Source organism: Syngnathus floridae, chromosome 5 (genome assembly GCF_059516105.1).
Source record: "Syngnathus floridae isolate MCC-2025c chromosome 5, RoL_Sflo_1.0, whole genome shotgun sequence".
Taxonomy (NCBI): Eukaryota; Metazoa; Chordata; class Actinopteri; order Syngnathiformes; family Syngnathidae; genus Syngnathus; species Syngnathus floridae.
In genome coordinates, this window is record NC_142417.1 from 21,048,870 (window position 1) to 21,072,639 (window position 23,770).

At 46.9% G+C, this 23,770-nt stretch overlaps 1 pseudogene; it reads right to left on the minus strand.

Moving 5' to 3' along the window:
- Positions 1 to 2,071: 2,071 nt before the first annotated feature.
- Positions 2,072 to 7,589, minus strand: LOC148398524 (janus kinase and microtubule-interacting protein 3-like; annotated as a pseudogene).
- Positions 7,590 to 23,770: the final 16,181 nt, after the last annotated feature.

Below are 23,770 nucleotides of genomic sequence, written 5' to 3' on the forward strand. Positions count from 1 at the left end.
ACTATTCTGGATTACTACTTTGGATCTATTCTACATTACTTGGCAACAACATACTCTGTAACAGATTAGGCAGTATAATCACATCTGTTAACTTGAGAGTGCCCACACTCAATCTACTTATCGTGATGTGTTAAATCAATTACTGTTAGACATTATTTGTCTGATAATCTACCAAATCTTTGAATTGAAGAATTTGTGATTTAATTAATAGCTTGTTCGGGGTAATCAGACTTGTATATAATTCTAATGGCCTTCTTTTGAAAACTATTCTGAATTACAACTTTGGATCTTATATTACTTTGCAACAATCTACTCGGTGACAGATTAGGCAGTATAATCACATATGTTAACTTCAGTGCCCACACTGTATTTATTTATGGTTATTTGTTAAATCAAGTACTGTTAGACATGAAATAGGAAGTGTTTAACATAAATGTTATGGCTACTCACCATTGTAGCTCGCTCCTGGTCAATGATATGAGCCTCTTCTTGCAGTGGAAAACTTGCAGCCAACAAACACCGTGGAACCTAAAGGAATGAAATTAAACATTAACATTTCGCCCGGACCAACATTCACACGTACAACGCAACGCGGCTACACTTCTGCTATTACAAACGTAAATCTCCTTAAACACAACGAGTGTTACTTACCGTGTACGCTCTAGGCAAAATTGGATGTGATGCAATTCCAAATCTATCTGAAACGGCAGTTAAAAGTAGAGTTACATCAAGTTTTCTTTTTTAATCAACACAATCATTTACAACCGTTGACCAGAAAGAATCGTCGAAATTCGACGTCCCCCACAAACGCCACGCTCACTCGCTTTTCAGGGCAACAAAAGTACTTCTTTTTAAAAACGATGAGTTGTACTTACCGTGTACGCTCTGGACGGTCCAGTTGCAAGCAGAAAATAAAAATATTTCTCTTGTTAGTCGTATGTTACCATCCGCTGTGTCTTTGTCAACATCGCCGCCATTTTCCTACTTCCTGCTGCGAGCCACGCCCACGGATTTAAATTTGGGCGGAAGCTCTTTCCATTGGCGTCGTTTTCGCGTATAGCAAATCCGATTGGTTGGGAAGGGGGCACGGTTATGCAGCCGAGGAGTCCTGTGATCGGTGGGATGTAAAGTAGGCGTCGACGTCACGTCCGCGTCACGTGACCACGACGTGGCAGACGTCAAATAGCAACCGCTGTTTTGTTTAGTAGACTTACAGTTGTTATGCATTGACATAATGGCGCACACACCAAATAGATTTAAATAAATTAAATAATTCTTCTGCCCACTCTCTTTTAAACAAGTTAACTCTCCCCGCGGATTTGAATTCCGGCGAAAGTTACGCCCATCGACGTCACGTATGTCACGTGACCACGACGTGGCAGATGTCATATAGCAACCGCTGTTTTGTTTAGTAGATTTACAGTTGTTATGCATTGGCATAATGGTGTGCACTCAAAATAGATTTAAATAAATTAAATATTTCTTCTGCCTACTCCCTTTTAAACAAGTTAACTCTGCCCACGTCCATTGACGTCTTGTCTGCGTCACGTGACCACGACGTAGCGACGTCATATAGTAACCGCTGTTTTGACCAGTAGACTTAGTTATTATGCGTTGACATAATGGCGCACTGGTTAGCATGGCCACCTCTTAAGCATGATGATGCGGGTTCGACGCCTGATCAATGTTAGCATGGAGTGAGCTGAAGTGCATGGCGCTGAAGATTTGAATCTTTGAAATGCGCTGAGGTCTGACATATCAGGCAGAATGGTTTGCCATCACGTTCAACAAAAAATAGAAACTTTCCCACTCTGATTAAAACGTCCTGTGTTCATCTACGTATTTTCGTTTTGCTGTGCATCTTTTCCCTGCCATTTCGAGAGCCCAATTGACACTCATAGTTTAAAGAAATGTGTTTGCCCATCCTACTTTGTGGAATTTCACCACATGCGCTTTTGACCAAAATACCAAATTGAACTCAAGTGAAGCCAACACGCACAACCCCCCCCCCCCCACACACACACACACACACACACAAATGTTGATATGAACATAAAAGAGCCGCATGCGGTTCGGGAGTTGCGGCTTGGCCAAACCTGTACTATACAACTTTATTTGTATAAAATTTTCACAACAGCTGTCACACAAACAAAGCGGGAAAAACCGAAGACGTGCGTGTTCCGCCCACGCTGGATTTATTTGCACCTTTGAAAAGACACCGTATTGCCGCAGATGTGGCAAAGAGTACTTTTGGGCATCTGAGACGGAAGGATGTCCAAAGCATCACGTCACCTGCTCTGGTAGGCATGGTGGTGGGACGTTGAGGTCAACCGCTTTGGGGTTGGCTGACTCTTTGATCGCAGGATGCCACACACTTGAAGACAGAAGCAGAAAAGCAGAGCTAAATGCAAAATGTACTCACCGGTGACTCCAATTTTTTTCCCCCCTGAAGAAACAGCTGGACGGGTGGCCCCGGCTGGCCAGTGGGACTCTTGTTATTCTGACCCTTTTTAGTGCGCGTTTGGGGCAACAACCGTTTTTTGTGGCGCTCTCTTCTGGTTCAAAAGTGCCCTGCATGTGAATTTGCTTTTCCTGCCTTCTGATTGGATGAGCGCCGGTGTGACGCGGTGCCTCTGTCACCGTGGCGGGGGGTATACGTTGGCATCGGAGCGTCTGCCAACGTCTGAGACCGGCTGGCAGTGTATCGGAGGTGTCGAGTGCGGTGCCGCTGGAGCTCACTCACCAGCTGGTGTTAGGGCCACAGAATGAAGGCCAAGGAGAAGAATAGAAAGAGAAACAGAAACTTCTCCTCCAATTGTTTGATTTGTCTCTTCTGAGCTTCGATGAATTCTTTCAGCTCTTTGTTCCTCTAGGACGGACAAATGGAAAGTGGCATTCAAAAGCCAGTAAGCGTGCAAGTAAGTGCCGGGCTGGCTTTGGGCCCTTACCTGTTGCGCGCTGTGCAGCAGATCCATTCTCTCTTGGAGGATGCAAGCGTCGCGCTCCCTCAACTCGCACATCAGGGCTCGCTTCCATTGGTCCACGGCGCTCCTAAGCTCTTCTCTCTGATCCGCCGTCAGCACGTCATTCACGCCAGCGTGGCTGGCTTTTTCGCCGTCCGTGGCGGGGCAGTCCCGCTGCGGTAGCGCCTCGTACAACATGGCCTCCAGCTCCAGGATCCTCTGGGCCGCAATCCTCGTCCATCAGTGGTCCGGCGGGAGATTTGAGGGCGGCTTACCTTATGAGCCTGGTCCATGGAACACTTCCTGAAGTCCAACTCTTCATCCAGGTAGCCCTTCTGCTTGCAGAACATATCCTAGCACAGCTCAAGGTCAGAATTGTTGGGGCACATTGCCGGAGTTCCCCTTGGCTGATGTCGCGTGTCTGTCTACCTTCTCACTTTCAATGTCCAACATCTTCTGTTGAAGTGCTGACTTGGTCACTTTGATGTATTCTAACCACTGAGGAAAGGCTGCTGTCACATAAGCAGAATGCGAGAGCGTGCGTGGACGTGCGCGTTACCTTCTCGGCTAGGGTGAGAAGGGTCCTGGCGTGAATCACGACCACCTGCTCCTCGTTGGTGAGATTCTGCAAGAGCCCAAAGGCACAGCGTCAACAAGCTTCTTTCAGCGCAAAGCCTTCCAAAAGTCACATTTGAGCCGCCGAGTCTCGTGGAGTGCGAACATAAGGAGTTCGACATACACTTACGGCGTTATAGCCCAGGATGTCCAGCTTCTTCATCAGATCACTGATGACGATGTCCGGGGGAAAGGCGCAAGGAGCAATGTAAGGTGTTCTGGGACCTCGGGTTAAGGTTAGGGTTGCGAGGGACGCCTTACGTACGCTCACGCCCTCGCCTCGCAGTAGATCTGCAAAGGGCTGAGGCCGTCTGGGAAACGGACTTGCAGAAACTTCAAGACGGGGGAGCGCCACTCCCTCTCCTGAAAGGCAGAGGCATGCATCCGTCCGTCCGTCCGTCACATCTCTGGCCTCAACACGCTTGTGCGAGTCTTCCCACCTCCAGCTCCAGGATGCGGAACTCAAGCAGTTCGTTTTGGTCTCGGATATCCTGGATGTGCTCTTTCAGACGCGCTTCTTCCGCCTCCATCCGCCTGACCTGAAAAGACAGTCAGACCTCATCTGCGGGGCTTCCCGACAGGTGTGACGCCAAGCGACTCCGCCCAGCGCCTTTCTTTCCGTCACCTTTTCGGCCAACTGCTGATTGCTCTGACGCAGCAGCTGCTTCTCCTCCACCCACTTGACATTCTAGAAGAGACAAACGCGTGGACAGCTTTGGAATGTTGTGTCATTTTCATCCACAAATTCTTTGGTTGACTGGAAAATGACATTTGCTTTTCTCCGCATTTTCCCAGCCACGTTCGGGGGGGGGGGGGGGGGCGGGGGGGGTTGGTCCAGTAATGCCAGACGGATGAGTGACTGAAGAATGTAGCTATTTTGTCTGAGAAAAAGGTGTGCTCATTGATGAGCTTACCTGTCCTTGTTGCTTCAGCGCTGACTCCAGATCTGCTACTCTGCTTTGATAGTGACCCATTTCTACCATCAGCTTTTCTCTGGTCTGAAAGGAGGAGGAGGGAGGCTCCTCCTCCTCCTTTCAGACCAGAGAACACCCGAGGCTGGGTGAGAACGGGGAGGCTGCGACCCGGCCGGGGGTTGCGGGAAGGGGCGCCACCTTGATCTCCTTCTCGGCGTCGTAGTCCCCTTTCGCTGGTCTGGGCTAGCAGAGCGTAGGCTCGTTGCAGCGCTTGATATTCTTGCGTCAGCTGGCGGTAGCGAAGCTCCGCCTCTTCATGCACACACCAATGCAACACAGCACTAGTACCAGAATCAGTCAGACCGGCGACAAAGCACCCGCGACGCAAAGACGAGTCCGATTCCAGGCTGAAGAGGAATGTTTGGTGCCAATACGCTGGCAGAAATGGCGGGCTACCTCTTCGGGTTCCGTGTCGGGGGTTCTGTCGGTGTGAAAAGACAAGGACGATCCGTCCGAGTCCACCAACACGTCTTCGTCGTAGCCGTAAAATGTTTCGATGACCTGCGGGCGCGGAAGCGAACATCTCTCTGAACAAACTGAAGCGACACCTCACGATGAATCGACGAGAGGAACGATAGCGAGAAAAAGGCCATTTCATCTTGCGCAACACCAAGCAGCCGCAAACAAACAGACTCACCTTGCAGGACCTCACGCTTTGTTCCTCCTCAGAGATTCTCGACGTCGGTATCGTAGCAGCAAATCTCTCTCCTGTCGACACAAATAATCCGCCTTTGAGATTCTTTGGATGCAAAGGGAACGAACGGCTCCGGCGCAGAAACAAACGCGACTCACAATGACATTTCTGACATGAGCTCCTGTCTCCAGAGCCTGAAAAACACGTCACCGGCGATGATTGGAGGGACGCTCGTCTTTTCCAAAAGTGACAACTACAGGGTGTGTCAGGGTTTTCCAGATTATCTTTATCGTATCATTGTGTTGCTTTGACTTTGACTGCGACCTGTAATAAATAATATTATTTATCCCTTATTTATCCCTATCGCTTATCCCTTCCTACACAAAGTCGTAAAACACCCCTTGCTATGTTTTGACTAGAGGTCAAGGGCTTCCTCTATTCAATCCACTCTTACACCCACCCTGTTTCTCTTAATTAAAATGCTCGTGCAGGAGCCGAGAGTCAGACTTCATTCGTACAACGGATGGACTCTCCACCTGCAGGTGTCCAAAAGAACTTACTTGTCTCCCGTGTGGTTCTTGCAAAATAAGTTGGAGCGAGCGCAACTCTAACAGGGTGCATTTTGCCACTAGCTGCCTACGGACAATGACGTCGCGCTCGCGGCTCATGGTTGACGGGCTGAGCAGCCGGGCAAGTCCGTCGTTTTCAGCGCACAGCGAGTGGCAAAGGCGCTGACAAAACGGGAGCTTTGAGCTGCTGAAAACGGCAAAACAAGTCTAAAGCGTGTTCAAACGCGTGCGCACAATGCTCCTGCTTGAAAGGTCGGAATTTAAGGGGCCAATTTTTTGGATGGCGGCCGCCGGCCAAGCTTTGGACGGAAAAGGTTTCCTGGCGACAGCGAGCGAGCGCGGCGCTGCCGTACGTGCACCGAGTCGCCTGCCTGAAGACCTTGGACAAGTCGTCGATGATGTGCCGCTGCTCCACAACTTGAAGGAACTCCATTTCACCGTCCTGCTGGCCGCAACCGCGGTCCAGGTCATTGAGCGAACTAGGCCTTCTCTGTGGAACACAAATGCAGTGGACTCTGTTGGCACGCCGCCGTTGTCCGCGTCGACTTACCAAGCTTGCCATCTCCTCGTTCTCCTGGGTGACAAAGCGCACTTTGTTTTCAAGGCGACACAGCACCAGCGAGAGTTCTTCATTCTTCCTGCTCAGGCGTTTGTTTTTGTACAGGAGTGGCAGAAACTGGCTTTCTGTTTCTCTCAGTCGCTTTAGCTGCAAGCATGAAGTGCGGGATGTGAAAGACGCACAACACGCGGGCCAGAACGTATCCATTCCTTTTGCATCGGTTTGAACGGAATCGTGGCTTTGGCTCCCAATAAAAGACATCTACCAGGCAACCGACTCGCCGCGCCGCTCAACTAATAAGCAAGCGCAATGGGTGCCTCGCTGGATGGCGCGCATCAAACGTAGCGCAAACCTTCAAGCGTGCCGTCAATAAATTACCAGTTCATTGCGCTCTTCAGAAAGCAGGGCGTTTCGATCCTCCAGTTTCCTGATGACTGCGCTGAGCTCAGCGATTTTCAGATGAAACCGTCGCGTGTCCCGATCCTCCTGAGACTGAAAACGCCCCGCAACACACACACACAAGCACTCGTTCAAAGTTCAAAACTGTTTTTGTGCTACCTTCCTCCAGCAACGAACTAAGTCATGCGTACTGCAAGTGTGTGATGAGGTGGCTTACGCAATGAAGAGGATTGCTAGTAGCGGCGTTGACCCCACTTCCAGGGTAGTTTAGGCCCGCCCTTTGGGAATCCCTCAGGGCAGCGATCTGCTGCTCGGCAGCCTGAGTCTGCAGCTGAAGGCGGTGGACGTGGCCGGCCCCAGGGCTTCATCCAAAACACTAACCGCTCTGTCTTTCAGCTTGATCTCATCCGTCTGGATGTACAAACGGGGAGCGCTCAGGCAGGCGGGCAAACTCATTTGCCAGAATTGTGACAAAAACAAAGAGAGCAACCGGCCAATTTTTTTCTTGAATCGACTAGAACACCTTTGCTGTGACAAAAGCGAAGCGAGCAACCGGACATTTTCTTCTTGTGAAATAGAATAGAATAGAATGCCTTAGGTGTCATTGCACTGCAGGTATACAACGAAATTGGGAACATAGCCACGCACCGCGCATCTGATCAGTCCTACCAGTCGGCGGATCTCCCTCTCGCAGTCTCTCTTGGTTCGGCTCAGCTCCTCCCGATGCTGGTGATGAGCCGATCGGAGCTCGGCCGCTCGGGACTGCCAGGCCTGCTGGGCCGCTGCCAGGGCTTCTTCCGCGCTCCTGGTGGAGGCGACACCGCTCGGTCTCCCGACACCGCCGCGTCTCCTCCACCTCCGCCAGCAAAGCGCCCCCCCTCCTCACCTGAGCAGACATTGCGCCACACCGGGCCGTTGAGACCGCAACGGAGCGCCGCGACGCTTACTGGGGACAAGCTACACAATACGGTAGCGGCCGCATCGAAGCCCGACGTGGCGTGCGGATAGTCAGACACGGATAGAGCGGATCACCTTGTCCATGGAGCCGTCCCTCAGGCTGAGGACCAAGGCATTCAGTCGCTGGATCTCTCCATCTTTGATTTTGATCACTCTCATCAGCTCCATTTCATGCTGCCGCAGTAATGTCTCCCTGGTAATGGCTAACTCTTTCTGCTTCTCCTCATGGAGTTTGCTTTTGAGTTCCGTCATGGCGGCGGTGGCACGGTGGTGCTCCGCCCGCAGGTCCTGACTTCTCTCTCTCTCCAGACAGCTGACCTGACATGACTTAGACTTAGACAAACTTTATTGTCATCTTGTCTGCACATGGTGCATACAAAACGAAATTCCGTTGCATACGTCTTACAACAAAGTAGTGATATTGCAGTTGAATAGAAGTAACATATCCTATGAAAATATATATATATACATATATACTATATATATATATATATATATATATATATATATATATATATTAAAAATAAGTATAAAGTGCAGCAGTGATAATTATGCAATAGTGCAAGTAGGCAAAACAGTATTCAAGAGTGTGCAGAGGAATGCTAAACCATGTATTAAACTTCTATTTAAAGGGTTTATACAAGTTCAGTAAAGTTGGTAGTGCGAGATAGTGCAAGATAGAGGTCCGTAGTGTCATAAAGTACAGTTCTGTGAATGTGTGATGCAGAGTTCAGTTTAGAGCTCAACAGTTCTAGTGTTCAACAGTCTGATGACAGCAGGGAAAAAGCTGTTGCAGAACCTGGTGGACCTGCAGCGGATGCTGCAAACCTCTTCCCAGAGGGCAGCAGGGAGAACAGTCCATGGTGGGGGTGTGATGGGTCATTGATGATGTTACGGGCACGGGACATGCAGCGCTGAGATGAAATGTCCTGAATGGAGGGAAGAGGAGCCCCTATGATCCTCTCTGCTGTCCTCACCACTCTCCTCACGTTCTTCCAATCGGAGGCGGTGCAGCCTCCACACCACACAGAGAGACAGCTTGTCAGAATGCTCTCTATGGTGCTCCTGTAGAACGTCCTCATGATGGGTGGGGGCAGGTGGGCTCTCCTCATCCTCCGCAGGAAGTACAAGCGCTTCTGTGCCCTCTTGACCAGTGCCGTAGTGTTCATAGTCCAGGTGAGGTCTTCTGTGATGTGGACCCCCAGGAATTTGGTGGTGCTGACCACCTCCACAGCTGAGCTGTTGATGATCAGTGGAGCGTGGTGAGGCTGTTTTTTCCTGAAGTCGACGATGATCTCCTTCATCTTCTCCTCATTCAGGATCAGGCTGTTTTCTCTGCACCAGCCCACCAGCTGCTCCACCTCCTCTCTGTAGTCCAGGTCGTTGTTGTCTCTGATGAGCCCCACCACCGTTGTGTCGTCTGCTGACTTCACGATGTGATTGGTGGTGAACCTGAGGACGCAGTCGTGTGTCATCAGGGTGCACAGCAGGGGGCTCAGGACGCAGCCCTGAAGGGAGCCTGTGCTGAGGGTGATGACATCAGAGGTGTTCTGTCCGACCCGGACTGACTGAGGTCTGTTGGTGAGGAAGTCTAGCAGCCAGTTGCGAAGGGGGGTGTTGAAGCCCAGGTGTTCCAATTTTCCTACCAGATGCTGTGGGATGATGGTGTTAAACGCTGAGCTGAAGTCCAGGAACAGCCTCCGCACATGGGTGTTCTTCTCCTCCAGGTGAGCCAGGCTCAGGTGAAGAACGGAGGAGATGGCGTCCTGAGTGGAGCGGTTTTGCCGGTCGGCAAACTGGAACGGGTCAAATAATAGGGGGAGTCTGGAAACGATGTGACCTTTAAGCAGCCTTTCGAAGCACTTCATCATAACCGGAGTCAGTGCAACAGGCCGGTAATCATTAAATGAGGTGATTTGAGGTTTCTTCGGCACCGGAATGATGGAGGCAGTCTTAAAGCACGCCGGCACTGTGGCTTGGCCCAGCGAGGTGTTAAAAATGTCTGTGATGACCCCAGCCAGATGACTTGCACATTCCCTGAACACACGCCCAGGAATGTTGTCGGGGCCAGGGGCCTTACAGGGGTTGACTCTCCTCAGGGTCTTCAACACATCGGCGGAGTCAAGGCAGAGTACCTCCTCTTCCTGATGGGGGACAGTTTTAACTGCTGGAGTGCCGTTTAGTGCCTCGAACCTCCCAAAGAAGTTATTTAGACCATTTAGAAAGTCAGCATCAACTACACCCACCGGGGGGGGGGAGGGTGAGTTGTAGTCTGTAATCGCCCGTATGCCTTGCCACATACTCCTGATGTTTTTGACGTCGTGGAAACGATCCTGAAATTTTCGACTGCGGTCTCGCTTCGCTATCCTGATGGCACGGTTCAAGTTGGCTCTCGCTGTCCTCAGTGTCTCCTTGTCGCCAGACTTGAAGGCAGAATTCCGCGCTCGTAGCGTTTGACGTACCTCCTCAGTCATCCAGGGTCGTTGGTTGCCCCGGGTGATGATATTCTTAGTGGTGCTGACGTCCTCGGTGCATTTGTTGATGTAGGCTGACACAGTCATGGCACACGCATGTCTAATCTACATCGGGAAAACTGGGAGGGAGGGAGGCAGGCAGGGAGGCAGGCAGGGAGGCAGGCAGGGAGGCAGGCAGTGTCTGTCTGTTGAGGTTTTCACCTTGTTCTTCTCCTGCTGAAGTTCTAACTGGACGTCCATCAGTTTGGTTCTCAGCTCGTCATTGGCGGCCTGAAGGGCGTCCGTTCGCTCCGCCTTGGCCCGCCCTGCCGGAGCTCGTTTGGACATCTCTTACTCGAGTCTCGCCCGGTCGTCAGTCAGAGATCACAACATTTGTACCTGGAGAGCACAAACGCAGCGCTGTTTTCCACTGGCTTCGAACTCAACTTCAATCGGTACCGTAACTTACAACATCATAAACATAGAACTAGCTTGACTTATTCATTGAATAAATGCATTTGGTTCTTCAAAACTGCATCACGCAACATAGCGTGACCGAGACGGCCGTTATCCACCTGCGTGAAGTTATTTGGTGAAATGAATGAGATGTTTAAGACACCATCGTTCTGTCTCTATGTAGATGAAGGTAAATAATCGATTGCTGAAGGTCCAAAGGTGTTGTGATAAACAAATAAACATATTAGTGATTAGTGACATATTTGTGATAAACATATTAGGCAGGATAATCACATATGTTAACGTGACTGCCCACACTGTATTTATTTATGGTTATTTGTTAAATCGAGTACTGTTAGACATGAAATAGGAAGTGTTTAACATAAATGGAAGACGAAAGGGGTACTCACCATTGTAGCTCCTGCTGGTCAATGATACGAGCCTCTTCTTGCAGTGGAAAACATACAGCCAACAAACACCGTGGAACCTAAAGGAATGAAATTAAACATTAACATTTAGCCTCAACCAACATTCACAGATACAACGCAACGCAAACTACACAAACGTAAATCTTTTTAAACACAATGAGTTGTACTTACCGTGTATGCTCTAGACGGTCCACTTGCAAGCGGAAAATAAAGATATTTCTGTTGATAATCGTCGTGTTTGTATCCGGTGTCTCGCTCAAGGCCATTGCGCCCACAGATTTGAATTTTGGCGAGAGTTCAGCCTATTGACGTCATTTCCGCGGTGTAATACCCGCATATCTGAAACGGCAAAGTTAAGAGTAGAGTTAAATAAAGTTTTTAGTCAACGCAATAATTTACAACCGTTGACCAGTCGAAATAATCGTCGAAATTTGGCGTCTGTGGCTGGAAGCAGACGCCGAGTTCGACATTCCTCCCAAACGCCACACTCCCTCGCTTTTCAGGGCTAAAAAAAAACAGTTGTAATTACCTTGTACGCTCTAGACGGTCAAGTTGCAAGCTGAAAACAAAAATATTTGCCTTGTTAGTCATCGTGTTACTAACAGCTGTGTCTTGTTTGCCAGAACTGCCGCTTTCCTACTTCCTGTTGCAAGCCACGCCCACGGATTATAATTTTGCCGTGAGTTCCGCCTATTGACGTCATGTCCGCGTCACATGACTGCGACGTAATATTATCTAAAACTGTTTGTGCGGTATTGTGTTGTTCTGTGCGGTATTGTGTTATTCTGTGCGGCGTCGTGTTGTTCTGTGCGGCGTCGTGTTGTTCAGTGCGACGTCGTGTTGTTCAGTGCGGCATGGTGTTGTTCAGTGCGGCATGGTGTTGTTCAGTGCGGCATGGTGTTGTTCAGTGCGGCATAATGTTGTTCAGTGCGGCATAATGTTGTTCAGTGCGGCATGGTGTTGTTCAGTGCGGCATGGTGTTGTTCAGTGCGGCATGGTGTTGTTCAGTGCGGCATAGTGTTGTTCAGTGCGCCATAATGTTGTTCAGTGCGGCATGGTGTTGTTCAGTGCGGGATGGTGTTGTTCAGTGCGGGATGGTGTTGTTCAGTGCGGCACGGTGTTGTTCAATGCGGCATGGTGTTGTTCAGTGCGGGATGGTGTTGTTCAGTGCGGCATGGTGTTGTTCAGTGCGGCATAATGTTGTTCAGTGCGGCATGGTGTTGTTCAGTGCGGCATGGTGTTGTTCAGTGCGGCATGGTGTTGTTCAGTGCGGCATGGTGTTGTTCAGTGCGGAATGGTGTTGTTCAGTGCGGCATGGTGTTGTTCAGTCCGGGATGGTGTTGTTCAATGCGGGATCGTGTTGTTCAGTGCGGGGTGGTGTTGTTCAGTGCGGGATGGTGTTGTTCAGTGCGGCATGGTGTTGTTCAATGCGGCATGGTGTTGTTCAGTGCGGGATGGTGTTGTTCATTGCGGCATGGTGTTGTTCAGTGCGGCATGGTGTTGTTCAGTGCGGCATGGTGTTGTTCAGTGCGGCATGGTGTTGTTCAGTGCGGCATAATGTTGTTCAGTGCGGCATGGTGTTGTTCAGTGTGGAAAGGTGTTGTTCAGTGCAGGATGGTGTTGTTCAGTGCGGCATGGTGTTGTTCAATGCAGGATCGTGTTGTTCAGTGCAGCATAATGTTGTTCAGTGCAGCATGGTGTTGTTCAGTGCGGCATGGTGTTGTTCAATGCGGCATGGTGTTGTTCACTGCGGGATGGTGTTGTTCAATGCGGGATCGTGTTGTTCAGTGCGGCATAATGTTGTTCAGTGCAGCATGGTGTTGTTCAGTGCGGCATGGTGTTGTTCAGTGCGACATAATGTTGTTTAGTGCGGCATAATGTTGTTCAGTGCGGCATAATGTTGTTCAGTGCGGCATGGTGTTGTTCAGTGCGGCATGGTGTTGTTCAGTGCGGCATGGTGTTGTTCAGTGCAGGATGGTGTTGTTCAGTGCGGCATGGTGTTGTTCAATGCGGCATGGTGTTGTTCAGTGCGGGATGGTGTTGTTCAGTGCAGGATGGTGTTGTTCAGTGCGGCATGGTGTTGTTCAGTGCGGAATGGTGTTGTTCAGTGCGGCATGGTGTTGTTCAGTGCGGCATGGTGTTGTTCAGTGCAGGATGGTGTTGTTCAATGCGGGATCGTGTTGTTCAGTGCGGCATGGTGTTGTTCAGTGCGGCATGGTGTTGTTCAGTGCGCCATAATGTTGTTCAGTGCGGCATGGTGTTGTTCAGTGCGGCATGGTGTTGTTCAGTGCGGCATGGTGTTGTTCAGTGCGGCATGGTGTTGTTCAGTGCGGCATATTGTTGTCCAGTGCGCCATAATGTTGTTCAGTGCGGCATGGTGTTGTTTAGTGCGGGATGGTGTTGTTCAGTGCAGGATGGTGTTGTTCAGTGCGGCATGGTGTTGTTCAATGCGGCATGGTGTTGTTCAGTGCGGGATGGTGTTGTTCAGTGCGGCATGGTGTTGTTCAGTGCGGCATAATGTTGTTCAGTGCGGCATGGTGTTGTTCAGTGCGGCATGGTGTTGTTCAGTGCAGCATGGTGTTGTTCAGTGCGGCATGGTGTTGTTCAGTGCGGAATGGTGTTGTTCAGTGCGGCATGGTGTTGTTCAGTGCGGGATGGTGTTGTTCAATGCGGGATCGTGTTGTTCAGTGCGGGGTGGTGTTGTTCAGTGCAGGATGGTGTTGTTCAGTGCAGGATGGTGTTGTTCAGTGCGGCATGGTGTTGTTCAATGCAGGATCGTGTTGTTCAGTGCAGCATAATGTTGTTCAGTGCAGCATGGTGTTGTTCAGTGCGGCATGGTGTTGTTCAATGCGGCATGGTGTTGTTCAGTGCGGGATGGTGTTGTTCAGTGCGGCATGGTGTTTTTCAGTGCGGCATAATGTTGTTCAGTGCGGCATGGTGTTGTTCAGTGCGGCATGGTGTTGTTCAGTGCAGGATGGTGTTGTTCAGTGCGGCATGGTGTTGTTCAATGCAGGATCGTGTTGTTCAGTGCAGCATAATGTTGTTCAGTGCAGCATGGTGTTGTTCAGTGCGGCATGGTGTTGTTCAATGCGGCATGGTGTTGTTCACTGCGGGATGGTGTTGTTCAATGCGGGATCGTGTTGTTCAGTGCGGCATAATGTTGTTCAGTGCAGCATGGTGTTGTTCAGTGCGGCATGGTGTTGTTCAGTGCGACATAATGTTGTTCAGTGCGGCATAATGTTGTTCAGTGCGGCATAATGTTGTTCAGTGCGGCATGGTGTTGTTCAGTGCGGCATGGTGTTGTTCAGTGCGGCATGGTGTTGTTCAGTGCAGGATGGTGTTGTTCAGTGCGGCATGGTGTTGTTTAATGCGGCATGGTGTTGTTCAGTGCGGGATGGTGTCGTTCAGTGCAGGATGGTGTCGTTCAGTGCGGCATGGTGTTGTTCAGTGCGGAATGGTGTTGTTCAGTGCGGCATGGTGTTGTTCAGTGCGGCATGGTGTTGTTCAGTGCAGGATGGTGTTGTTCAATGCGGGATCGTGTTGTTCAGTGCGGCATGGTGTTGTTCAGTGCGGCATGGTGTTGTTCAGTGCGGCATAATGTTGTTCAGTGCGGCATGGTGTTGTTCAGTGCGGCATGGTGTTGTTCAGTGCGGCATGGTGTTGTTCAGTGCGGCATGGTGTTGTTCAGTGCGGCATAATGTTGTCCAGTGCGGCATGGTGTTGTTTAGTGCGGGATGGTGTTGTTCAGTGCGTTCAGTGCGGCATGGTGTTGTTCAATGCGGCATGGTGTTGTTCAGTGCGGGATGGTGTTGTTCAGTGCGGCATGGTGTTGTTCAGTGCGGCATAATGTTGTTCAGTGCGGCATGGTGTTGTTCAGTGCGGCATGGTGTTGTTCAGTGCGGCATGGTGTTGTTCAGTGCGGCATGGTGTTGTTCAGTGCGGAATGGTGTTGTTCAGTGCGGCATGGTGTTGTTCAGTGCGGGATGGTGTTCAATGCGGGATCGTGTTGTTCAGTGCGGGGTGGTGTTGTTCAGTGCAGGATGGTGTTGTTCAGTGCAGGATGGTGTTGTTCAGTGCGGCATGGTGTTGTTCAATGCAGGATCGTGTTGTTCAGTGCAGCATAATGTTGTTCAGTGCAGCATGGTGTTGTTCAGTGCGGCATGGTGTTGTTCAATGCGGCATGGTGTTGTTCAGTGCGGGATGGTGTTGTTCAGTGCGGCATGGTGTTTTTCAGTGCGGCATAATGTTGTTCAGTGCGGCATGGTGTTGTTCAGTGCGGCATGGTGTTGTTCAGTGCGACATAATGTTGTTCAGTGCGGCATAATGTTGTTCAGTGCGGCATGGTGTTGTTCAGTGCGGCATGGTGTTGTTCAGTGCGGCATGGTGTTGTTCAGTGCGGCATGGTGTTGTTCAGTGCAGGATGGTGTTGTTCAGTGCAGGATGGTGTTGTTCAATGCGGCATGGTGTTGTTCAGTGCGGGATGGTGTTGTTCAGTGCAGGATGGTGTTGTGCAGTGCGGCATGGTGTTGTTCAGTGCGGAATGGTGTTGTTCAGTGCGGCATGGTGTTGTTCAGTGCGGCATGTTGTTGTTCAGTGCGGCATAATGTTGTTCAGTGCGGCATAATGTTGTTCAGTGCGGCATGGTGTTGTTCAGTGCGGGATGGTGTTGTTCAGTGCGGGATGGTGTTGTTCAGTGCGGCATGGTGTTCAATGCGGAATGGTGTTGTTCAGTGCAGGATGGTGTTGTTCAGTGCGGCATGGTGTTGTTCAGTGCGGCATAATGTTGTTCAGTGCGGCATGGTGTTGTTCAGTGCGGCATGGTGTTGTTCAGTGCGGCATGGTGTTGTTCAGTGCGGCATAATGTTGTTCAGTGCGGCATGGTGTTGTTCAGTGCGGCATGGTGTTGTTCAGTGCGGCATAATGTTCAGTGCGGCATAATGTTGTTCAGTGCGGCATGGTGTTGTTCAGTGCGGGATGGTGTTGTTCAGTGCAGGATGGTGTTGTTCAGTGCGGCATGGTGTTCAGTGCGGGATGGTGTCTTTCAGTGCGGCATGGTGTCGTTCAGTGCGGCATGGTGTCTTTCAGTGCGGCATGGTGTTGTTCAGTGCGGGATGGTGTTGTTCAGTGCAGGATGGTGTTGTTCAGTGCGGCATGGTGTTGTTCAGTGCGGCATGGTGTTGTTCAGTGCGGCATAATGTTGTTCAGTGCGGCATAATGTTGTTCAGTGCGGGATGGTGTTGTTCATTGCGGCATGGTGTTGTTCAGTGCGGCATGGTGTTGTTCAGTGCGGCATGGTGTTGTTCAGTGCGGGATGGTGTTGTTCAGTGCAGGATGGTGTTGTTCAGTGCGGCATGGTGTTGTTCAGTGCGGCATGGTGTTGTTCATTTCGGCATAATGTTGTTCAGTGCGGCATAATGTTGTTTAGTGCGGCATGGTGTTGTTCAGTGCGGGATGGTGTTGTTCAGTGCGTTATAATGTTGTTCAGTGCGGCATGGTGTTGTTCAGTGCGGCATGGTGTTGTTCAGTGCGGCATGTTGTTGTTCAGTGCGGCATAATGTTGTTCAGTGCGGCATAATGTTGTTCAGTGCGGCATGGTGTTGTTCAGTGCGGGATGGTGTTGTTCAGTGCGGGATGGTGTTGTTCAGTGCGGCATGGTGTTCAATGCGGAATGGTGTTGTTCAGTGCAGGATGGTGTTGTTCAGTGCGGCATGGTGTTGTTCAGTGCGGCATAATGTTGTTCAGTGCGGCATGGTGTTGTTCAGTGCGGCATGGTGTTGTTCAGTGCGGCATGGTGTTGTTCAGTGCGGCATAATGTTGTTCAGTGCGGCATGGTGTTGTTCAGTGCGGCATGGTGTTGTTCAGTGCGGCATAATGTTCAGTGCGGCATAATGTTGTTCAGTGCGGCATGGTGTTGTTCAGTGCGGGATGGTGTTGTTCAGTGCAGGATGGTGTTGTTCAGTGCGGCATGGTGTTCAGTGCGGGATGGTGTCTTTCAGTGCGGCATGGTGTCGTTCAGTGCGGCATGGTGTCTTTCAGTGCGGCATGGTGTTGTTCAGTGCGGGATGGTGTTGTTCAGTGCAGGATGGTGTTGTTCAGTGCGGCATGGTGTTGTTCAGTGCGGCATGGTGTTGTTCAGTGCGGCATAATGTTGTTCAGTGCGGCATAATGTTGTTCAGTGCGGGATGGTGTTGTTCATTGCGGCATGGTGTTGTTCAGTGCGGCATGGTGTTGTTCAGTGCGGCATGGTGTTGTTCAGTGCGGGATGGTGTTGTTCAGTGCAGGATGGTGTTGTTCAGTGCGGCATGGTGTTGTTCAGTGCGGCATGGTGTTGTTCATTTCGGCATAATGTTGTTCAGTGCGGCATAATGTTGTTTAGTGCGGCATGGTGTTGTTCAGTGCGGGATGGTGTTGTTCAGTGCGTTATAATGTTGTTCAGTGCGGCATGGTGTTGTTCAGTGCGGCATGGTGTTGTTCAGTGCGGCATGTTGTTGTTCAGTGCGGCATAATGTTGTTCAGTGCGGCATAATGTTGTTCAGTGCGGCATGGTGTTGTTCAGTGCGGGATGGTGTTGTTCAGTGCGGGATGGTGTTGTTCAGTGCGGCATGGTGTTCAATGCGGAATGGTGTTGTTCAGTGCAGGATGGTGTTGTTCAGTGCGGCATGGTGTTGTTCAGTGCGGCATAATGTTGTTCAGTGCGGCATGGTGTTGTTCAGTGCGGCATGGTGTTGTTCAGTGCGGCATGGTGTTGTTCAGTGCGGCATAATGTTGTTCAGTGCGGCATGGTGTTGTTCAGTGCGGCATGGTGTTGTTCAGTGCGGCATAATGTTCAGTGCGGCATAATGTTGTTCAGTGCGGCATGGTGTTGTTCAGTGCGGGATGGTGTTGTTCAGTGCAGGATGGTGTTGTTCAGTGCGGCATGGTGTTCAGTGCGGGATGGTGTCTTTCAGTGCGGCATGGTGTCGTTCAGTGCGGCATGGTGTCTTTCAGTGCGGCATGGTGTCGTTCAGTGAGGCATGGTGTATTTCAGTGCGGCATGGTGTTGTTTAGTGCGGCATGGTGTTGTTCAGTGCGGGATGGTGTTGTTCAGTGTGGCATGGTGTTCAGTGCGGCATGGTGTTGTTCAGTGCGGTATCGTGTTGTTCAGTGCGGTATCGTGTTTCTCAGTGCGGTATCGTGTTGTTCAGTGCAGTATCGTTGTGTTGTTCGTATTGTGTTTAACACTTAGCCTCTAACACTTAGCCTCTAACACTTAGCCTCTAGCATCTAGAAGGTAAATAAATAGGAAGGAAGGACTCACCGGTGACGTCTTCGCCCACGTCCAAGCGTTGTACTTTGTATTTTCATCCTTCTGACAGTGGAAAACATAGCCAACAAACACCGTGGAACCTAAACGAATGAAAGAAAACTATCATTTGGCCACAACCAACATTCACAGATACAACACAATGTGACGTGCGGGGTTGAGGTTAAAGGTTGAGTGAAGGGCCCTCGTTTTAAACTACTTTTTTGAAAAGGATTGGGAACAAGTAAGACGTATTTAATTTATTTAATGGGAAGTAGTAAGAGCTATTGAATTTAATCTATGTATTATATTCTATTGTATTGTATTCTGTTGTATTCTTTTGGATTGTATTCACACTAACCCCACTAAAACTTCAGCCCACAAAAACTCGCCTCTGGCGCCTAGCCTCTGGCACTTAGCCTCTAACACTTAGCCTTTAACACTTAGCCTTTAACACTTAGCCTTTAACACTTAGCCTAGAAGGTGAATAAATAGGGTTAAAGGTTGAGTGAAGGGACCTCGTTTTAAACTACTTTTTTGTAAAGGAGTGGGAACAAGTAAGACGTATTTAATTTATTTAATGGGAAGTAGTAAGACTTATTAAATTTATTTAATCTACTTTTCTTCCCAGGCAAAATTTGATGTGCTGCAATTCCAAATTTCCAAAGTGAATGAAGGAATGAAGTCCTTTAAATTATGATTTTGTATAAATACTAGGCATTAACACAAAATCGACGGCACAAAATGGGCAGACTTTACTTGTTTGAAAAGGACTGGTTACAAGACAGACTTTTTTAATTTATTTAATGGGAAGAAGACTTATTTAGTTTAATTGATCTATTTTTGTTCCCTGCCAAAATTCGATTTGCTGCAATTCCAAATTTCCAAAGTGAATGAAGGAAAGAAGTCGTTTAAATTATGATTTTGTTTAAATACTAGGCATAGACACAAAATCTACGGCACAAAATGGGCAGACTTTACTTGTTTGAAGAGGACTGGTTACAAGACAGACTTTTCTGATTTATTTAATGGGAAGAGGACTTATTTAGTTTATTTAATCTATTTTTGTTCCCTGGCAAAATTGGATTTGCTGAAATTGTATTTTGCCAAATCTCGATTTGAGACCTGATAGGAAGTATTAAACGCTTAGTTAAATCAATACAAGTTGGTAAGAAGAGCGAGTAATGTTGGTTGAACCGATGAATGAAGGTTGAAAGCAATTTAAATTATGACTTTGTATAAATACTAGATATTAACAGAACATCTACTGCGCAAAATGGGCAGAGTTTACTTGTTTGAGAAGGAGTGGCTTATTCAAAACTAAGATTTATGTAATCTGTTTGTTCCCAGGCAAAATTGGATGTGATGCAATTCCAAATTTCACCACATGATGGTGCCCAATTTTGACTTCATAGGACATATTAAACACTTAGCTTGTTATTATGTTCAAGGTAATCAGATTTGTTTATCATTCTAATGGCCTCTTCAAAACTATTCTGGATTACTACTTTGGATCTATTCTACATTACTTGGCAACAACATACTCTGTAACAGATTAGGCAGTATAATCACATATGTTAACTTGAGAGTGCCCACACTCAATCTACTTATCGTGATGTGTTAAATCAATTACTGTTAGACATTATTTGTCTGATAATCTACCAAATCTTTGAATTGAAGAATTTGTGATTTAATTAATAGCTTGTTGTTATGTTAAGGGTAATCAGACTTGTATATAATTCTAATGGCCTTCTTTTGAAAACTATTCTGAATTACAACTTTGGATCTTATATTACTTTGCAACAATCTACTCCGTGACAGATTAGGCAGTATAATCACATATGTTAACTTCAGTGCCCACACTGTATTTATTTATGGTTATTTGTTAAATCAAGTACTGTTAGACATGAAATAGGAAGTGTTTAACATAAATGTTATGGCTACTCACCATTGTAGCTCGCTCCTGGTCAATGATACGAGCCTCTTCTTGCAGTGGAAAACTTGCAGCCAACAAACACCGTGGAACCTAAAGGAATGAAATTAAACATTAACATTTCGCCTCGACCAATTTTCACACGTACAACGCAACGCGGCTACACTTCTGCTATTACAAACGTAAATCTCCTTAAACACAATGAGTGTTACTTACCGTGTACGCTCTAGACGGTCCAGTTGCAAGCAGAAAATAAAGATATTTCTGTTGATAATCGTCGCTGCTCAGTGGCTCACGGCCATCGCGCCAACAGATTTGAATTTTGGCGGAGGTTCGGGCAATTACGTCATATCCACGGCACATGACTGCGACGTAATACCCGCTTATCTGAAACGGCAGTTAAAAGTAGAGTTACATCAAGTTTTCTTGGAACCTAAACGAATGAAAGAAAACTATCATTTGGCCACAACCAACATTCACAGATACAACACAACGTGCGGGGTTGGGGTTAAAGATTGAGTGAAGGGCCCTCGTTTTAAACTACTGTTTTGAAAAGGAGTGGGAACAAGTAAGACGTATTTAATTTATTTAATGGGAAGTAGTAAGACTTATTACATTTATTTAATCTACTTTTCTTCCCAGGCAAAATTTGATGTGCTGCAATTCCAAATTTCCAAAGTGAATGAAGGAATGAAGTCCTTTAAATTATGATTTTGTATAAATACTAGGCATTAACACAAAATCGACGGCACAAAATGGGCAGACTTTACTTGTTTGAAAAGGACTGGTTACAAGACAGACTTTTTTAATTTATTTAATGGGAAGAAGACTTATTTAGTTTAATTGATCTATTTTTGTTCCCTGCCAAAATTCGATTTGCTGCAATTCCAAATTTCCAAAGTGAATGAAGGAAAGAAGTCGTTTAAATTATGATTTTGTTTAAATACTAGGCATAGACACAAAATCTACGGCACAAAATGGGCAGACTTTACTTGTTTGAAGAGGACTGGTTACAAGACAGACTTTTCTGATTTATTTAATGGGAAGAGGACTTATTTAGTTTATTTAATCTATTTTTGTTCCCTGGCAAAATTGGATTTGCTGAAATTGTATTTTGCCAAATCTCGATTTGAGACCTGATAGGAAGTATTAAACGCTTAGTTAAATCAATACAAGTTGGTAATAAGAGCGAGTAATGTTGGTTGAACCGATGAATGAAGGTTGAAAGCAATTTAAATTATGACTTTGTATAAATACTAGATATTAACAGAACATCTACTGCGCAAAATGGGCAGAGTTTACTTGTTTGAGAAGGAGTGGCTTATTCAAAACTAAGATTTATGTAATCTGTTTGTTCCCAGGCAAAATTGGATGTGATGCAATTCCAAATTTCACCACATGATGGTGCCCAATTTTGACTTCATAGGACATATTAAACACTTAGCTTGTTATTATGTTCAAGGTAATCAGATTTGTTTATCATTCTAATGGCCTCTTCAAAACTATTCTGGATTACTACTTTGGATCTATTCTACATTACTTGGCAACAACATACTCTGTAACAGATTAGGCAGTATAATCACATATGTTAACTTGAGAGTGCCCACACTCAATCTACTTATCGTGATGTGTTAAATCAATTACTGTTAGACATTATTTGTCTGATAATCTACCAAATCTTTGAATTGAAGAATTTGTGATTTAATTAATAGCTTGTTCAGGGTAATCAGACTTGTATATAATTCTAATGGCCTTCTTTTGAAAACTATTCTGAATTACAACTTTGGATCTTATATTACTTTGCAACAATCTACTCCGTGACAGATTAGGCAGTATAATCACATATGTTAACTTCAGTGCCCACACTGTATTTATTTATGGTTATTTGTTAAATCAAGTACTGTTAGACATGAAATAGGAAGTGTTTAACATAAATGTTATGGCTACTCACCATTGTAGCTCGCTCCTGGTCAATGATACGAGCCTCTTCTTGCAGTGGAAAACTTGCAGCCAACAAACACCGTGGAACCTAAAGGAATGAAATTAAACATTAACATTTCGCCTCGACCAACTTTCACACGTACAACGCAACGCGGCTACACTTCTGCTATTACAAACGTAAATCTCCTTAAACACAATGAGTGTTACTTACCGTGTACGCTCTAGACGGTCCAGTTGCAAGCAGAAAATAAAGATATTTCTGTTGATAATCGTCGCTGCTCAGTGGCTCACGGCCATCGCGCCAACAGATTTGAATTTTGGCGGAGGTTCGGGCAATTACGTCATATCCGCGGCATTTGACTGCGACGTAATACCCGCTTATCTGAAACGGCAGTTAAAAGTAGAGTTACATCAAGTTTTCTTGGAACCTAAACGAATGAAAGAAAACTATCATTTGGCCACAACCAACATTCACAGATGCAACACAACGTGCGGGGTTGAGGTTAAAGATTGAGTGAAGGGCCCTCGTTTTAAACTACTGTTTTGAAAAGGAGTGGGAACAAGTAAGACGTATTTAATTTATTTAATGGGAAGTAGTAAGACTTATTAAATTTATTTAATCTACTTTTCTTCCCAGGCAAAATTTGATGTGCTGCAATTCCAAATTTCCAAAGTGAATGAAGGAATGAAGTCCTTTAAATTATGATTTTGTATAAATACTAGGCATTAACACAAAATCGACGGCACAAAATGGGCAGACTTTACTTGTTTGAAAAGGACTGGTTACAAGACAGACTTTTTTAATTTATTTAATGGGAAGAAGACTTATTTAGTTTAATTGATCTATTTTTGTTCCCTGCCAAAATTCGATTTGCTGCAATTCCAAATTTCCAAAGTGAATGAAGGAAAGAAGTCGTTTAAATTATGATTTTGTTTAAATACTAGGCATAGTCACAAAATCTACGGCACAAAATGGGCAGACTTTACTTGTTTGAAGAGGACTGGTTACAAGACAGACTTTTCTGATTTATTTAATGGGAAGAGGACTTATTTAGTTTATTTAATCTATTTTTGTTCCCTGGCAAAATTGGATTTGCTGAAATTGTATTTTGCCAAATCTCGATTTGAGACCTGATAGGAAGTATTAAACGCTTAGTTAAATCAATACAAGTTGGTAAGAAGAGCGAGTAATGTTGGTTGAACCGATGAATGAAGGTTGAAAGCAATTTAAATTATGACTTTGTATAAATACTAGATATTAACAGAACATCTACTGCGCAAAATGGGCAGAGTTTACTTGTTTGAGAAGGAGTGGCTTATTCAAAACTAAGATTTATGTAATCTGTTTGTTCCCAGGCAAAATTGGATGTGATGCAATTCCAAATTTCACCACATGATGGTGCCCAATTTTGACTTCATAGGACATATTAAACACTTAGCTTGTTATTATGTTCAAGGTAATCAGATTTGTTTATCATTCTAATGGCCTCTTCAAAACTATTCTGGATTACTACTTTGGATCTATTCTACATTACTTGGCAACAACATACTCTGTAACAGATTAGGCAGTATAATCACATCTGTTAACTTGAGAGTGCCCACACTCA